Raw genomic sequence first — 14,242 nt, 5'->3', positions numbered from 1 at the left:
AAGCTGCTGAGGAGACGGTTCTGTGACTTGAGCTGTGTGCCTGCCAGCCCACTGCTGATCAAAGGCCTCCTGCTTTTTACCTTCAGTCTTTCCCTTTATGACATGATGGGCAATTAGTTTTGGTTATGGGCTTTAAATAGAATTGACTTTCCTTAACCAGATCTGTCAAATTTTCCAAAAGATTTCCTTGAGACCATTTCACAATGTTGTACTTACATTTTCATAGGCAGCCTCCTCCCTGGACTCTCTCTTCCTATCAATTCACCTCCCCCAGCATTCCTGTCTTATAAAGAATTAAAACTAAATAATTGTGAGCTTTTATCAAGTCAACAAAAATTGCCTTCAAGACTTTAAGGACAAAGAGACCTGGCTCAGGTCCTGGTTTCCACCACTTAGGAGATGTGTGACTCTGAGAAATATACCTAACTTCTCTGAACTTTGTTTTCTCTGCTATCAAGTGGCATTACATACCTTATATGGTATAAATAAGTAAGGTAAAGAATAAAACGGGCTTAGCACTTGTTACATCTATTGCTGTCATCATCACCGTCAGTAGCTGCTGGCACCCAGCACAGTAAGTGTGACTCGGGGACAGGGTCCCCTGCTGGAGTGTGGTGACAAGCGGCAGAAGCGATGCCTAATGAAGCTTCCAAAAAACTTGCCCTCAGCTCTCCTTTTCAACCTACCCAAATGGCCCACTTTGATTGGCATTTAGGATTCTGGAGCACATAGATATTCATATAAAAGTTGTGACTTTGCCTTCTCTCTGCCTGAGTAAAGGAAGAAGAAATCTTTTTCTTCATTCCCAAAATTCAATAAAATCTTGACATTTAGTCTAGAATGAGGTATCAAAATATACAATATTCTCCAAAATGTTTATCCATAGACCCAAGTCAATTGGCTGACCCTGAGTTATAAAGTTATAAACACAGCTGAGCAGTCACCAAGAGAAGGAACTAGAACACCAAAGAGTGTGTGCGTTTGGGAGTGTGTGAGAGTATGTGTGTGTGAGTGTGCGTGTATGTGAGTGTATGTGGAAGTGTGTGTTGTATGTGTGTTGGGATGGGGAGGCGAGTTGTAACCTAAAGGCAGGGATGCTGTCCACCTGGGCTTACAGGTAAATAGTCAGCCTTGGAAAGACCTGTGTGTTAAAACCAAGACATTTAATGCCCCTGGTTTAAATTGTAATAGGAATATTCTCCAGAAGGAGGGGGTTATGAAACCAACCTTCTTAAAAAAAATTACTAATAAGAGATGAATTTTGAATGTCTGGGGGAACATTTTGGGGAAAGTAACTATTCACATTATTTTATGTTGAGAAACCTCAAAGAGATTCAGCCTTATCAACAGTGATTACAGTAAGTTCTTGGCCTCTCTAAAGATAGGATTTGGCTGTCTCAATTTGAGGCAGCCTTGGCTGGACTTTTATCAAGTCTGTCAACTTGAAACCAAGTTCTTGACAGAGACCCAAATGTCACCCAAATGAAGCCATGTCTAAACATGGCATAGATGTCCCCTCTTGTTCCAGAATATGACTCTTACAAAACTCCAGATGATGAAGAGTTTGGGGGCCTCTCTTAGTTCCACATCTCAGACAAGAGGTGCAGCCTCCTGTTAATTCGTTTGTTTCTTCCTGCTGGAGTTACACGAAGGCACTTCCCAGGCCCAGCCACGAAGGAGGGTGTTTCCTGGATGCCTTGGCTGACTCTTGATTCAGAAGATTAACCTCCTGGTTAAGATTTTTCAAGGCTCTTTCTTATCTCTCTATTCTCCCCCAGGACATTTCTTTATTTGGTAGAAATCTCACCTATGGATGGGAGATAGGAAAAGGAGAAAAGTGCTGAAAATTTCCATTTTATCATAGGCAGACCTGTATAAACCGGTGGGCAATTAAGAGCAACCCGTACTTGCTGTCTGCCCATGGAGAATTAAGATCACAACAAGTCTTCTTCCCCTCTGCTCAGCTGACACTCAACATAAATGTTTTCTACTAACCAATGCCAATGAATTCCCAGTGGAGCATTCTAGTTTAGCTTTCTCAAGACCTACCCAGTGTGAATAAAGTCCTTCTCTTAAAAACTGGAGGAAACAAATTTTTTAAATCACCTCTTTTGGGGTTCAAGGGGCAATATCTGCTTTCCTGAATTTTGTCCTTTTTGTCTTTTGAGGGAGGTGGGATGGGCCTAGCAAGTTCTTCAAGGGGAATCTCCCAGAGGCCACCCAGGAAAGGAGGCAGGTTCTGGCCATTAACAGTGTGACACAGAGCAGCAGGTCATTTATAAACAGCCCCTTGAGTCTGACTTTACTCGCATGTAAAAAGCAAATAATAATACCTTTCCAGAGTAATCATTCATTCCCAAAGGCAAATCTCACTGTGCTTCAACCCTGCTTAAAACCAGACCCCTTATTTCCTATAAGGCGACATCTGGGTTCTAAGCCTGGCATTCTGGTTTCTTCATGGTCTGGCCCTTTCTGCTGGTTCTCACCATATCATTACTCAGTCCCCTCACAATGCCTTTCACAAAAACACGCCCCAATAATGTTCAATATCAAACTGTTTCCCACCTCTGCTCCTTGCACATGCGGTTCCTGACCCAGAAGTCTTCTTCCCTCACCCCACCTTCCCCCACCACAAAAAATGCCTGGAAATGGGAAAACATTTGCTCATCTTTGGAAACTCAATTTAAATATCACTTTCTTTGAGAAACTTCCCCAAACAATCCTCTACATATACATCCTCCCCCATCACACACACACACACACACACACACACACACACACACAGCTTCTTGTAGAGTCTCAGACTCTGTGACACTTGCCTTGCTTTGTCTCACCTGCACCTTTCTCTAATTCATCTGCCCAGGACCCCCAGGGGCCCCTTTTTCTATCTGCACAATGGCTGTGAGCAGGCTGGCTGAGGATCTGTGGGGACAGGAAGTGGGCCACAGAAGTGCCTGGAAGTCAGAAGGGAAATGCCTGGAGGTCCCTAGTGCTTCTGAGGGGGAAGGGCCGGATGTGGCGGGCGGGAAAGGGAGGGCAAGCAAGGCTGCCAAGGAGTCATCTGTGGTGTTAGTAGTGGATGTCTGGGGCTTCACTGAGGTGGATTTGCACCGTGGGAGGGACTCCTGTGGAGAACAATTGCAAACAAGGAAGATTATGCAATTTGAAAATATTTAATTCCAGAAAAGGTGATGATCCCTGACAGTAACCCACGCTCCAGACCTGCCTGTATCAGGCCTGAGTCAGTCCTGTCTGTCCCCAATAAGAAGACCAACAGACCAATATTCTGGGTCCATGTGAGGCTCTTTTCATACAAGGCTCCTTTATGACCCTCTCCCCAGCTTCCCAGTCTCCTTCCTAACCTTCTCTCCTCTCGCTCTGTGTCTGACTTGCCTCTGTCCCTCATCAGTCACTTCCCTGTTTCTTTCTCTCTTGTCATTTCTCACTGTTCCTCTCACTACTCCAGGGGATCTCTCATTCTCCCCACTCCACAAAATCTCCTCAGGACTCCTGGCCTTTTCTGCATCTCCTTTAACTTCGTTCTCTTGAACAATACCTTGTTTTCACTTCCTTTCTGTTTTCTGGAGTCCTTTGCCTATTCTTGTGCTACCTAATTTTACATCTTCCTGCCACTCATTCAGTTGTTCGATAGAAATTTCTTAAGCACCTACTATATTCTAGGCAGAGTGCTAAGTGCTAGAGAAACAAAGATGGGCTTACTTCATACGGCTAAAACATAGGCTACATCCAGGAGTGCAGGCTGGGGGACCATGGGCACCAAATGGAAAAGTGGGGGACTGTTCACTGGGGCATCAAGAAAAAGACTCACTGCCACAAGGCCAGTGTTCTTGCAACAACTTTTAAAAACTTACTTGCATCCTGTTGCTGATTTCTCTGAATCTCTAGGGTACATTAAGCCTCAACATTGTATGAAAAGAACAGGAAGTGATTGGTACCATTAAAAGAGAGAAATAGAAGAGCATAGTTTAAATATGATTTATTTTCAAGATTCACAAAGTATGCATTTTGCATAAAAGTCCAAATTTAGTCAGGAAATCAGGACAATTTGGGAGACGTTCAGCAGGAGTGTTTTTGAAGCCACATCGGACCACACACCAGTCCTGTGGTCACTTTGTAGGATTAGCCAGGTTTTGCAAATGAGAAAATATGGAAACATAAACATTTACACAAAGTTTAATAGAAAAGATTTCCCCGGGTCACACCAAGGGCTCTGGTGGGAGAGATTAGAAGCTGAATGGTCTTTCTTGGGCCTACTTCTGAGCTACTGGATAACATGGCTTCCTGAATGCAGATGTTAAACAGGGTTTTTGCCTTTAAAACAAGGGTAAAAACTTTTTGGGGGGCCGCATTTTAGCCCATATCTCCTAGTGAAAAGGGAGTCCATCTGAGGGGAAATTAATTACTTCAAGCTCCTGCAATACAAATCAAACCGACTTCTCCCTGTGCCTTACTAAAGAGCACTTTAAACTTTGGAGGGAGATTCTCAAATGTTGCTTTTCATTAGAATCACCTGTGAGCTTTTAAAAACCCTACTGATCATGCCTCAGTGGGGACCCAATCAGAATCTCTGGGAGTGGGACTCAAGCATCACTATTTTTTAAAGCTGTCCAGCCCGCGGCCAACTTGAGAACCAGCAGTGCTGAAACCATGTACACATGAGACCACCTGGGGAGCCCCAGCCGCCACCGGTGTTTGTATCCTACCTCCAGAGATTGTGACTTAATTGGTTTAGAGTATGACCTGGAGTTGTTAAAAGATCCCCAAACAATCCCAATGTGCACCCACGTTCAAGGATGACCGCTGAAGAACCTCACTACACACAGCATAGCGCCATGGACCGGGAGCATGGGTATCACCTCAGAGCTGCTTAGAAATGCAGAGTCTCAGGCACCACACCAGACCTACTGGATCAGAGTCAGCACTTCAATAAGATCCGCACGTTCATATTAAATTTGAGAATTCTTTTAGAGCACTTCCCCCATCCTCCACTAAGGTAGAAGATAGGCATAGGAATGAATCACAGAATTTTAGAACTGGAAATAATAATAGCTAATAATAAGAAGAAATACTATCCAATATACACTGGCATTCACTATGTGCAAACTACTGCATGCCAAGCACTCTATGTGCCTTACCTCACTTGATGTTCCCCACAAACCTATGACAGAGGTACAAGCCCTGTGCCCATTGCAAGCTGGCAAAACCAAGACTCAGATGAAGATGAACAGCTGTGAGACCCCACTGGGAGGCAGAGTAAGGACTTACCCTCAGAGTTCCAGGCCTTGAAAGCACATGCTTTTAATCGCTTGGTCAGACTTTCCCAGCCTGTGTGTTAGACCCTCTATTTGGGTTTCAGATGTGCCCTCCATCATCTAGCAGGGGCTGGGCGCCACCCACTACAGGGCAAAGATTAAGAAGCTTTGCTCTAACTTGTACATTTTTCCTATTGTTAAACAAAGGGGAAGCTCTGTCTCCAGGGACTTAAGAGACTTGCCTAATCATGCAGCTCTTTCAAAAACGATGGGCCCAGAACCCAGGAGTCCACACTGCTGCATGCATGCCTCCTCCCACTAAGCTGTGGTTCTCCAAGTGTGGTCCCCAGACCAGGGGCATCAGCAACATCTGGTAACTGTAAGATTTGCAAATGTTGAGGTCCCACCTAACAAGCTGTGTTAACAAGGCCTGCAAATGATTCTACTGTGTGTGCTATTTGGAAGTGCACCAAGGCCTGCGGCCCCTGTGGCCCTGGCAGAGGTTCGCACACAGCTCCTGTGCTTGTGCTTCTGATACCGTCTGCAGCTTCTCTGCAAATAAAGGTTTCTTAAGGGGCTTAGTTTGGAATTAAGTTGAAAATTATGTGCTGATTTCATCTTCTTAGAGCCTTCTTGACCTCTTAGAAAAGATCTATAATGCTTTAAAAAAGAGAAAGTAAGTGATGGGTAACATAAAATATTAAACACTCTTTCCATGACTTCAGAAGACTTTTCTGCCAGGGCAGCAAACAGGTGGGCATCATAAAAGGAAAGAAGAACTGAAACTTCTTGAGCATCTACTGCATACCAGACATCAGGCATACAGTGAGTGATATAAGCATACATAATTTGCTCCCTCATTATCTCATTTAATCCAGTGATCCCTGTCTGTGAAACAGGGAAACTGAGGCTCTGATAGATTGAAGTGACTTGCCTAAGATCACAAAATGGCAACAGTGGACTGAGGTTTTGTCCCACAGCCTGTATGCCCATGTTCTTTGCCTTCCAGCATGAAAGGTAAGGAGCTTAGGGCATACTCAGTATCTGGAATGACTATTCCAGAATTCTCAGAACAAGCTCCCAAAACAGACTGTCTACTCAAAGCCCCCAGGATGTCTAACTCAACAACCATCTCCTGTGTTCTGTATTCTCACTGTATTCTCTCACAGGGGAGCTGTTCTCAAAGTGTAAGAATAGACCAGCCACAGACAGTAAAATAGCTCAGCTGTGCTTGAGCATCCCAAAACACTTAGAAATCTATTCTTAACTGTTAGCATCTGTTCCAAGGCAGCAGGTCCTCCATTCCCAATGCCCTGCTAAGCAGCCTTGAGTTTTGCTCTTCATAAAACCAGGGAGCCTCTTTGCCACATCTAGAACTTGGGAAATAAACTCCCGAGAGAAAGGAACCCATGAAGATAGTACGTGTGACAAACATCCTCGCCACCTTCCCAGTAACAGCTGATGTTTATTTACACCGTTAAATGCAGTAAGGCTTCGAGCTATGACCTAACAAGCAGAACAAAAAGGGCATTGGCTAACTCAATCAGGATGACATGGTCACCTGGTTAAAGGTCAGTGTTTGGGCTGTGGCGCCATACTGACCTCCCTCCCTGTCTCTTTACTCCAGAGCACAGCTTCCAAACACCCATTTCCCATCACCCAGGTTCATCCACAGGAGGGACACAGTGGTTAATCTGCACTCCAAGCAAGTAAATCCCTTCCAACACTTGATCCAAACAAGGAAACCTTACAGAGAACTCAGCAGGCAAAGCAAAAACTTTATCTTTGCCTTTCTCATTCATTCAAGGAAAAAGCCATTCACCCCTCTGAGTAATTTTATTGGAATTATATGCTTTTGCCAAAATGCAGGTCATTTATTTCTGTAAGGCCACCATGGACCATTTTCCCTCATTTTGAAGTTGTCAGGCCTGGGAACCTACATCCAGCTCAAGGGTTCCCATTTACTTCTCACCCTTTTGACTCAAAGCTCCATTCCCCATCGTACCTTTCAGATGCATACACTGGCCCCACAGCTGATTCTGAGATCAAAGTCAAGGAAAAAAAGACCTCACATTTTATTCAATTGTTCTATTTTGTATTATGAAAGATATTCTTTCATAATTACAGTAATCTTGAAATGCTGTGAAGCACAATTTAAAAAGTCACTTGGTTAAAGAAGGAATGAAAGAGGGGGAAATGGTATAGAAAAAGATACAGGTGATTAGAAAAGTTAGCTGTGAAAGTGGATATGACAGGTGATAGGTGCATGGTCAGTTATAGTGTCATTTATGGATGGGGAAAGCAAAATGTCTTGTTTTAAATTGTATTTTATTGATTATGCTACTACAGTTGTCCTGATTTTTCCCACTTTGCCCCTTCCACCCAGTACCCCCCACTCCCTCAGGCAATCCCCACAGCATTGTTCATGCCCATGGGTCATGCCTGTAAGTGCTTTGGCTACTCCATTTCCTATACTGTGCTTTACATCCCCATGGCTATTCTGCACCTACATGTTTGTACTTCCTAACCCCCTCACCTCTTCACACATTCCCCTACACCCCTTCCCATCTGGCATCCATCAAAACACTCGCCATATCTGATTCTCTGTTCTTATTTGCTTAGTTTGTATTTAGATTCAACTATTGAATCTAGATATGTATTTTTAGATATGTATTTTTGCCATTTGATTGTTCATAGTTTTGATCTTGTTTTTCTTAAATAAGCCCCTTTAATATTTCATATAATAATGGTTTGGTGATGATGAACTCCTTTAGTTTTGCTTCTCTGGGAAGCACTTTATTGGCCCTTCAATTCTAAATGATAGCTTTGCTGAGTAGAGCATTCTTGGCTGTAGCTCCCCACTTTCCATGACTTTGAATATTTCTTGCCAGTCCCTTCTAGCCTGCAAAGCTTCTTTTGAGAGATCAGCTGACAGTCTTGTGGGACTCCCCTTGGGTAATTAACTTTTCTCTTGCTACTTTTAAGATTCTTTATCTTTAACCTATCATATTTTAATTATGATATATTTTGGAGTGGGCTTCTTTGTATCCATCTTGTTTGGGACTCTCTGTATTTCCTAGACTTGCATGTCTATTTCCTTCACCAAATTAGGGAAGTTTTCTTTCATTACTTTTTCAAATAAATTTCTAATTTCTTGCTCTTTCTCTTCCCCTTCTGACACCCCTATGTTGTAAATGTTGGAATGCTTGGAATTGTCCCAGAGGTAACTTACACTATCCTCATTTGTTTGGATTCCTTTTTCTTCTTATTGTTCTGCATGGTTGTTTTTTGCTTCCTTAAGTTCCAAATCATTGATTTGATTCTCAGCTTCATCCACTCTACTGTTGTTTCCCTATAAAGTGTTATTTATTTCAATTAGTGTATCCTTCATTTCTCACTGGATCTTTTTTGTGCTGCTGAGGTCCTCACTAAGTTCCTTGAGCATCCTTATAACCAGTGTTTTGAACACTGCATCTGATAGATTGCTTATCTCTATTTCTTTTTCTGGAGTTTTGATCTGTTCTTTCATTTGAGCCATATCTCTTTGTCTCCATGTTTTGGCAGCCTACCACAGAGCTGATTAGTAGCATGGTAGGTTCTTGTGTTTTTTTTTTCTATGTATTAGGTATAGCTGCTATGACTCTGTGTCTTGGTAGTATGGCCTAGTGTAGTAGGTGTCCTATGAGGTCCAGTGACACAGCCTCCCCTATCACCCAAGCTGGGTAGTTGAGGTGCGCTCTTTGTGTGGGCTGAGTACACCCTCTTCTTATAGTTGAGCCTTGGTTGCTGTTGGCAGATCAAGGGAGGAATTTACCCAGGCCAGTCAACTGCAAGGACTGGTTGTGACCACTGATCACCACCCTCCACCCTCCAAGAAGGATCAGCTGTGCAGGGGCAGGGTAGTGGTGCTCCTATGTGGTCTGTAGCTTTCAACTGGGTATGCTGATCCTGGGGTTTCCTGGGTGGTGCAGGTCAAGATCAGCCCTCACCTGTGTTTTTCCCAGGACACCCTGCCTGAGCTACGAAGCAATCCGAGATAACTGCTACTTGTGCTGGGCTTGGAGATTCCCAAACAAGGCTAAGCTGTGAATCTAATTTGGCTGCTGCTAGTGCCAGGCCTGGGGCTCACTGAGGCCAGCTGTTGCTTGTTTGAGAGGATTTAGGAAGTCGTGTGGTATGGGCCAAGACCAGCCAGTCATATGGAAAACCAGCTTGAATAGGCCCATAAATTGGGTGGGGCAGAGTCTCTGGGGATCTCCAAGGCAGGTCAAACAGTGTTAGCCAGGTTGATGGAGTCTCAGATATGGCACCAGCTTGCTGGCTCTATGGTTCCGTGGGGAGAGGGTTTAGAAAAGAGACAATGTCCTCTGCTCACCTTAATGCCTGATACTTAGTTTTTCTCACTATACCAGTGATTCCGAGTAGGTGAGTCCATGTGTGGTTCCTTAAGAGGAACTGATTGGGACTCCGGAAGGTTCTTCTACCAACTCAATCCCCGCTAGTTTTTGCAGCCAGAAGTTGTGAGGACTTACCTTTCTGGCATTGGAACCCTAGGCCAGGGGTGCCTGGTGTGGGTCTGAGACTCCTCACTCCTGAGATATCCCTCCCAAATTTTTATCTACTACACATGGGTGAGTGACCACCCCATTCCACATCTGTGCTCCTCCTATCAGTCTGGATGGATGTGGTTTCTGTAATTTTCTAGATGTCAGACTTCCATTCAACTCATTTCTGACAATTCTGCGTGATAGTTGTTCTATATTTTAATTGTAATTTTGATGTGCTTGTGAGAAGAGGCAAGCCATGTCTGCCTATGCCGCCATCTTGACCGCAAGTAGCAAAATTCCTTTAAGAAATATTTTTTAAGATTGTCTTAGGGTTAGTTAACATTTACTGAACATAATCTCATGGACTATTTAATTCAACCTTCCCCAAACCATTTATGGTTCCCATGTAACAAATGAGTAATTTGAGGTTCAGAGGGGTTAATGGGTAGACCGAGATCACAGAGCTGATTAGTAGCATGGTAGGTTCTTGAATGCACGCCTCTCTTCTTCTGGCTTTTACTACTCTCTGTGTCAGAAAGCCCACCTAAAAGTGCTTAAATGGAAAGCATAAGAGGGAAATAAAGGGAGCTGCTAGATTTGAGGGAAGGAGAAAGAAAAGCTTTAGTGTCAGGGAACACCGGGGATTGGTGGGGACTATGGCAAAGTGGAGAATTGCAGACAATATCTAAAATGAATAGCTGGTACTCAGAACCAACTGAATGTTACCTTTCAGGAGTGCTGAATCATTTACAGGATCTGCTGATTGTTCAGGAGAAACTGGAAGTCTGATTTTTAAATAAGCCTTCTTATTTGTTTATTTTAATATTAGTTCAAAAAAATCTTAAACATGAGGTATTTGCCTGTTCCATCAACTGGATAAACAAAACCTATTTGCAAGCCAAATTCAGCTCATGGACTGCTAAAGGCAACCTCAGCTTTTTCTAAATCAATAATATCAAATAATTTAATCTTATCACAGATGGCGCCTCAATGCTCTTATTAATTCATCCTGCAGATGAAACTTTTGCAATAACTCATAAACACTAACTGAAATTATAAATATTAATCCTCAAAATAATTTTGTTTTAGACATAATTCTATTTCCTACATGAGCCATGTATAGTAAGAACATGTCCAACTGAGGCCAGAATCCCAGTCTTGCTAGGAGGAGTTGTGTGAATTTAAGCAAGTAATTTGCCTCTCTGAGCACTTGATGTCTTCATCTGCACAGTGGAGACCCAAGAAGAGCATCACAAAGCGGAGCTAAGATTTGTGTAAGGCAATTATTAGACAGTACAGTACACAGAGCCTGTCAGGAGAAGCTTGGGCAAGGCCCCTGTCATTGCCTTTGCCCACCCTCCACCCCTCCATCTTCCCTTGTCTGTGCATTTATTTTCTTTCAGTATTTTGATGACCAACTTAGCTGATTTTCTCAAAAAGGTTAATGTAAAAGAAACACTACAACTTCTAACTTTGTCTGAAACAGGCTTCTTCACTAGATCTCTGGGCACCTTGTTTGGCAAAAGTCTTGCCTTGTGAAGATTTGGAAATACAAAGTAAAGATTTGAGCCTTACCCTACTAGAGAGGAAAAATCCAGATGTTTCCTTCCTTTCCTGGGAAAAACACAGTTCTTTCCTACCCTGTTTCTTTCCTCTGAGTCTCCTTCACTCCTCACACAGCACAGTTCTCGCTAACACTCTGGTTGTCAAATGTGTGGGTTATTTCTCCCACGACAACAAGCCAGCACTGGACAGCAGCTGGGTGCCCCACAGTTTAACTCAATTCAGACACTGTCTGCTGGAGATAGAGTCAGATCCCACAGGTTAAGGACTCAGTCCCACAAGACTGTCCCACTTCCTTCAGACAACATTGGCAAGCCCAAGTTATCACCTGTGCTTCTGATGCAGCTTTGAAAGACCCCCTCCTCAGGTTCAGTTAATTTGCCAGAGTCACAGAACTCAGGGGAACACTTATGGTTCCCAATTCATTAGGGCTACAGATATACAGCCAGATGCAGAGATACATAGGGTGAGGTCTGAGAGGGTCCCAAGCACAGCAGCTTTTGTCCCCGTGGAGTTGGAGTGTGTCACTCTCAAGGTGTGGGTGTGTTTACCCACCTGGGAGCTCTCAGAACCCCCTGCTTACTACTGGGATTTTGTGGAGGCTTCCTCACATAGGCATGACCAGTTATTAACTCTATTTCCAGCCCTTCTCCTTTCTCTGGAGAACAGGGGATAGAGCTGAAAATTCTAAACATTCCAAGCTTCCAACCATGGCCTGGTCCTTATGGTGACAGTCTGCATCCAGGAGGCCTCTAGGAGCCACCAGGGTGACCTCATTAGAAAAAAAGATATTCTTAGTGTTCTTATCACTGAGGAATGTATAAGGGATTTAGGAGCCCTGGGTCAGGAATGGGGGTGAGTTCGGATAGGGGCAAAGACCCATATATATATTTATTTTCTATTATTTCACATCTTCTATAGGTACTGGTTAGTTGAAAAAAAGCCAGAAAATCAAAACTCCAGTATCTCCCCTTCCTCTCTCAGTTGCCTAAATTCAACATGTTCTTTCCCACTCTGCACCAACAATTATGAGACAAGGTAGGTGATTTGGGTTTAGTTTACTTTAGTATTACTGGGGGTCAAGTGAATCCCACAACAATGAAAAATTAATACTGTATTTGGCCAGATAGATATTATTAAAGCTCCTAGATTAAATGGAACATAAATAATAGTCCATTGATTTTCTATCCAACTTTTTGTAATTTAGTTTAGAAGAGACAGAATTCTCAGTGCACCAAGTGCTTGATTTAGCTCGGTATATTCTACAACATTTTGTATAAATTTTTGGTCCATTATCTCATCTTATTGGTTCTAATTTTTTTTCACTGATGTATAAAAGAAAAGAGGTTTATAAAAACTTTTTCTGCTTTTTACTATTTGATCCCTGACTGAATGCTTGGTTTTAACAGTGAATATCTCTGCAAAGGTTACAGAGGCGCTCAAAACACTGACTTCTGCTAAGGATGGAATTCTTCAGTATTAGTAGAAAAATACTGTAGGAATCATATTTTAAAATCTGATCACGGAGATGAAACCAACTTTCGGTTCTGAGACTACCCAATGCTCAAGTGTCCCGTTATTCAGCAATTTCCAATCCCAGGCCAAATTAGACTCACATAAGCTCCCGTGATTGACAGTAATACACCAAAATTCACGGTGGCCAACCTCAGTCTCAAATCACATTCAACAACAGAGAGGGAACTTGCACAATCATTCCCAGGCCTCAGGTGGATTCCATTTTAAAGATCCTCTCTGCCCTAAGCACTGAGGATATTAAAGGCAATTATCAAGAAAATGCCAATTGTGCCAATAACACAATGATAAGCAGCATGAATTAGTTTCCCTCTTCCAGCCATTTCCAAAACTATCTGTTCATGACAGGTTTCCTATGAAAGGTGTAATGGCAAAGTCAACTTTATGCTCACACTATTTAATTTTGGCAGAGCGAAGCCAAATAATACTACAATGATGGGGTGCATATATCTTCCAGGCTACTTGTTAAACCCTGCCTGAACTAGTGCATAAAAGTAGGTCACTGAAAGCCAATGCAAGCAGGGCAGCTCCCCTGGCAGACTCATGAACCTGCAGGGGGAATCTTGCAAACAAGTGATATCTTTAAGCCAAGCAGCCGTAGATTTCATTTATGAATTAATATGAGCATAGAGATATATGGGGAGAGGAATGCATATAATATGTATCCTTAAACACATTCCAAAATAAAGACAGATGTGGAGAGATTTATATCCACATTTTCTCCAATTTACAAGGCCTCTTCCCCCACTCGCAATCCCCCCCGCCCCCGACTTGTGCCAGTAAGAAAGAAAAGAACTCAGAGTTCCAGTTACAATTCTGGGGACCTAGTGTAGTCAGTGTCTTCATTTTGTCTCCCAGCAGCACAGCATTGACCAGCCCCAGGCCCCTACCTCAGTTAAGACCACCTATGCTGAAGGCCAGCACAGAGGCATTAGGGGACACACATATGCCACCTGGCCCACTAGGATCTTGCATTCTGGAAAAGAGGTTCTCAAGTAGGCAGATTTCTCTCCCTAGTTGTCCACTTCAGTGTGAACCTCATTTTAGAAAGTGGAGCATGTATTTCCTTAGAGGCACAGAGTGCAAGGCCAGGAAGGAGCCTTCAAGATCCCACCAAATCCACACCCCTCATTTACAGCTCTGGGGTGTCCCCAGCCATAAGGGCTGCTCCACAGACACAGGAAAGCACAGACAGGACTAGCCTGTGGTCAGAAGGAGGCAGGACAGGGCAGAAAGAACATGGGTTCTGGAACTAGGCTAAGAAGGATTTGAATCACAGACATACGATCGGAGCCACATTCTCTCAACTTTCTGATCCTCAGTTTA

The 14,242-nt window shown here is 43.2% G+C and overlaps 1 protein-coding gene across 1 annotated transcript in view; it reads left to right on the top strand.

The window, feature by feature from the left end:
* SLC9A9 (solute carrier family 9 member A9) overlaps positions 1-14,242 on the top strand; it is a 528,656-nt gene that overhangs the window by 489,274 nt on the left and 25,140 nt on the right. The gene's annotated exons all lie outside the window — the stretch shown is intronic.

The sequence above is a fragment of the Phyllostomus hastatus genome, unplaced genomic scaffold (genome assembly GCF_019186645.2).
Source record: "Phyllostomus hastatus isolate PE091 unplaced genomic scaffold, TTU_PhHast_1.1 phas_contig_86, whole genome shotgun sequence".
In the NCBI taxonomy this organism is placed as follows: domain Eukaryota; kingdom Metazoa; phylum Chordata; class Mammalia; order Chiroptera; family Phyllostomidae; genus Phyllostomus; species Phyllostomus hastatus.
The sequence above is the reverse complement of the archived record's forward strand: the minus strand, read 5'-3'. Positions and strand labels throughout refer to the sequence as shown.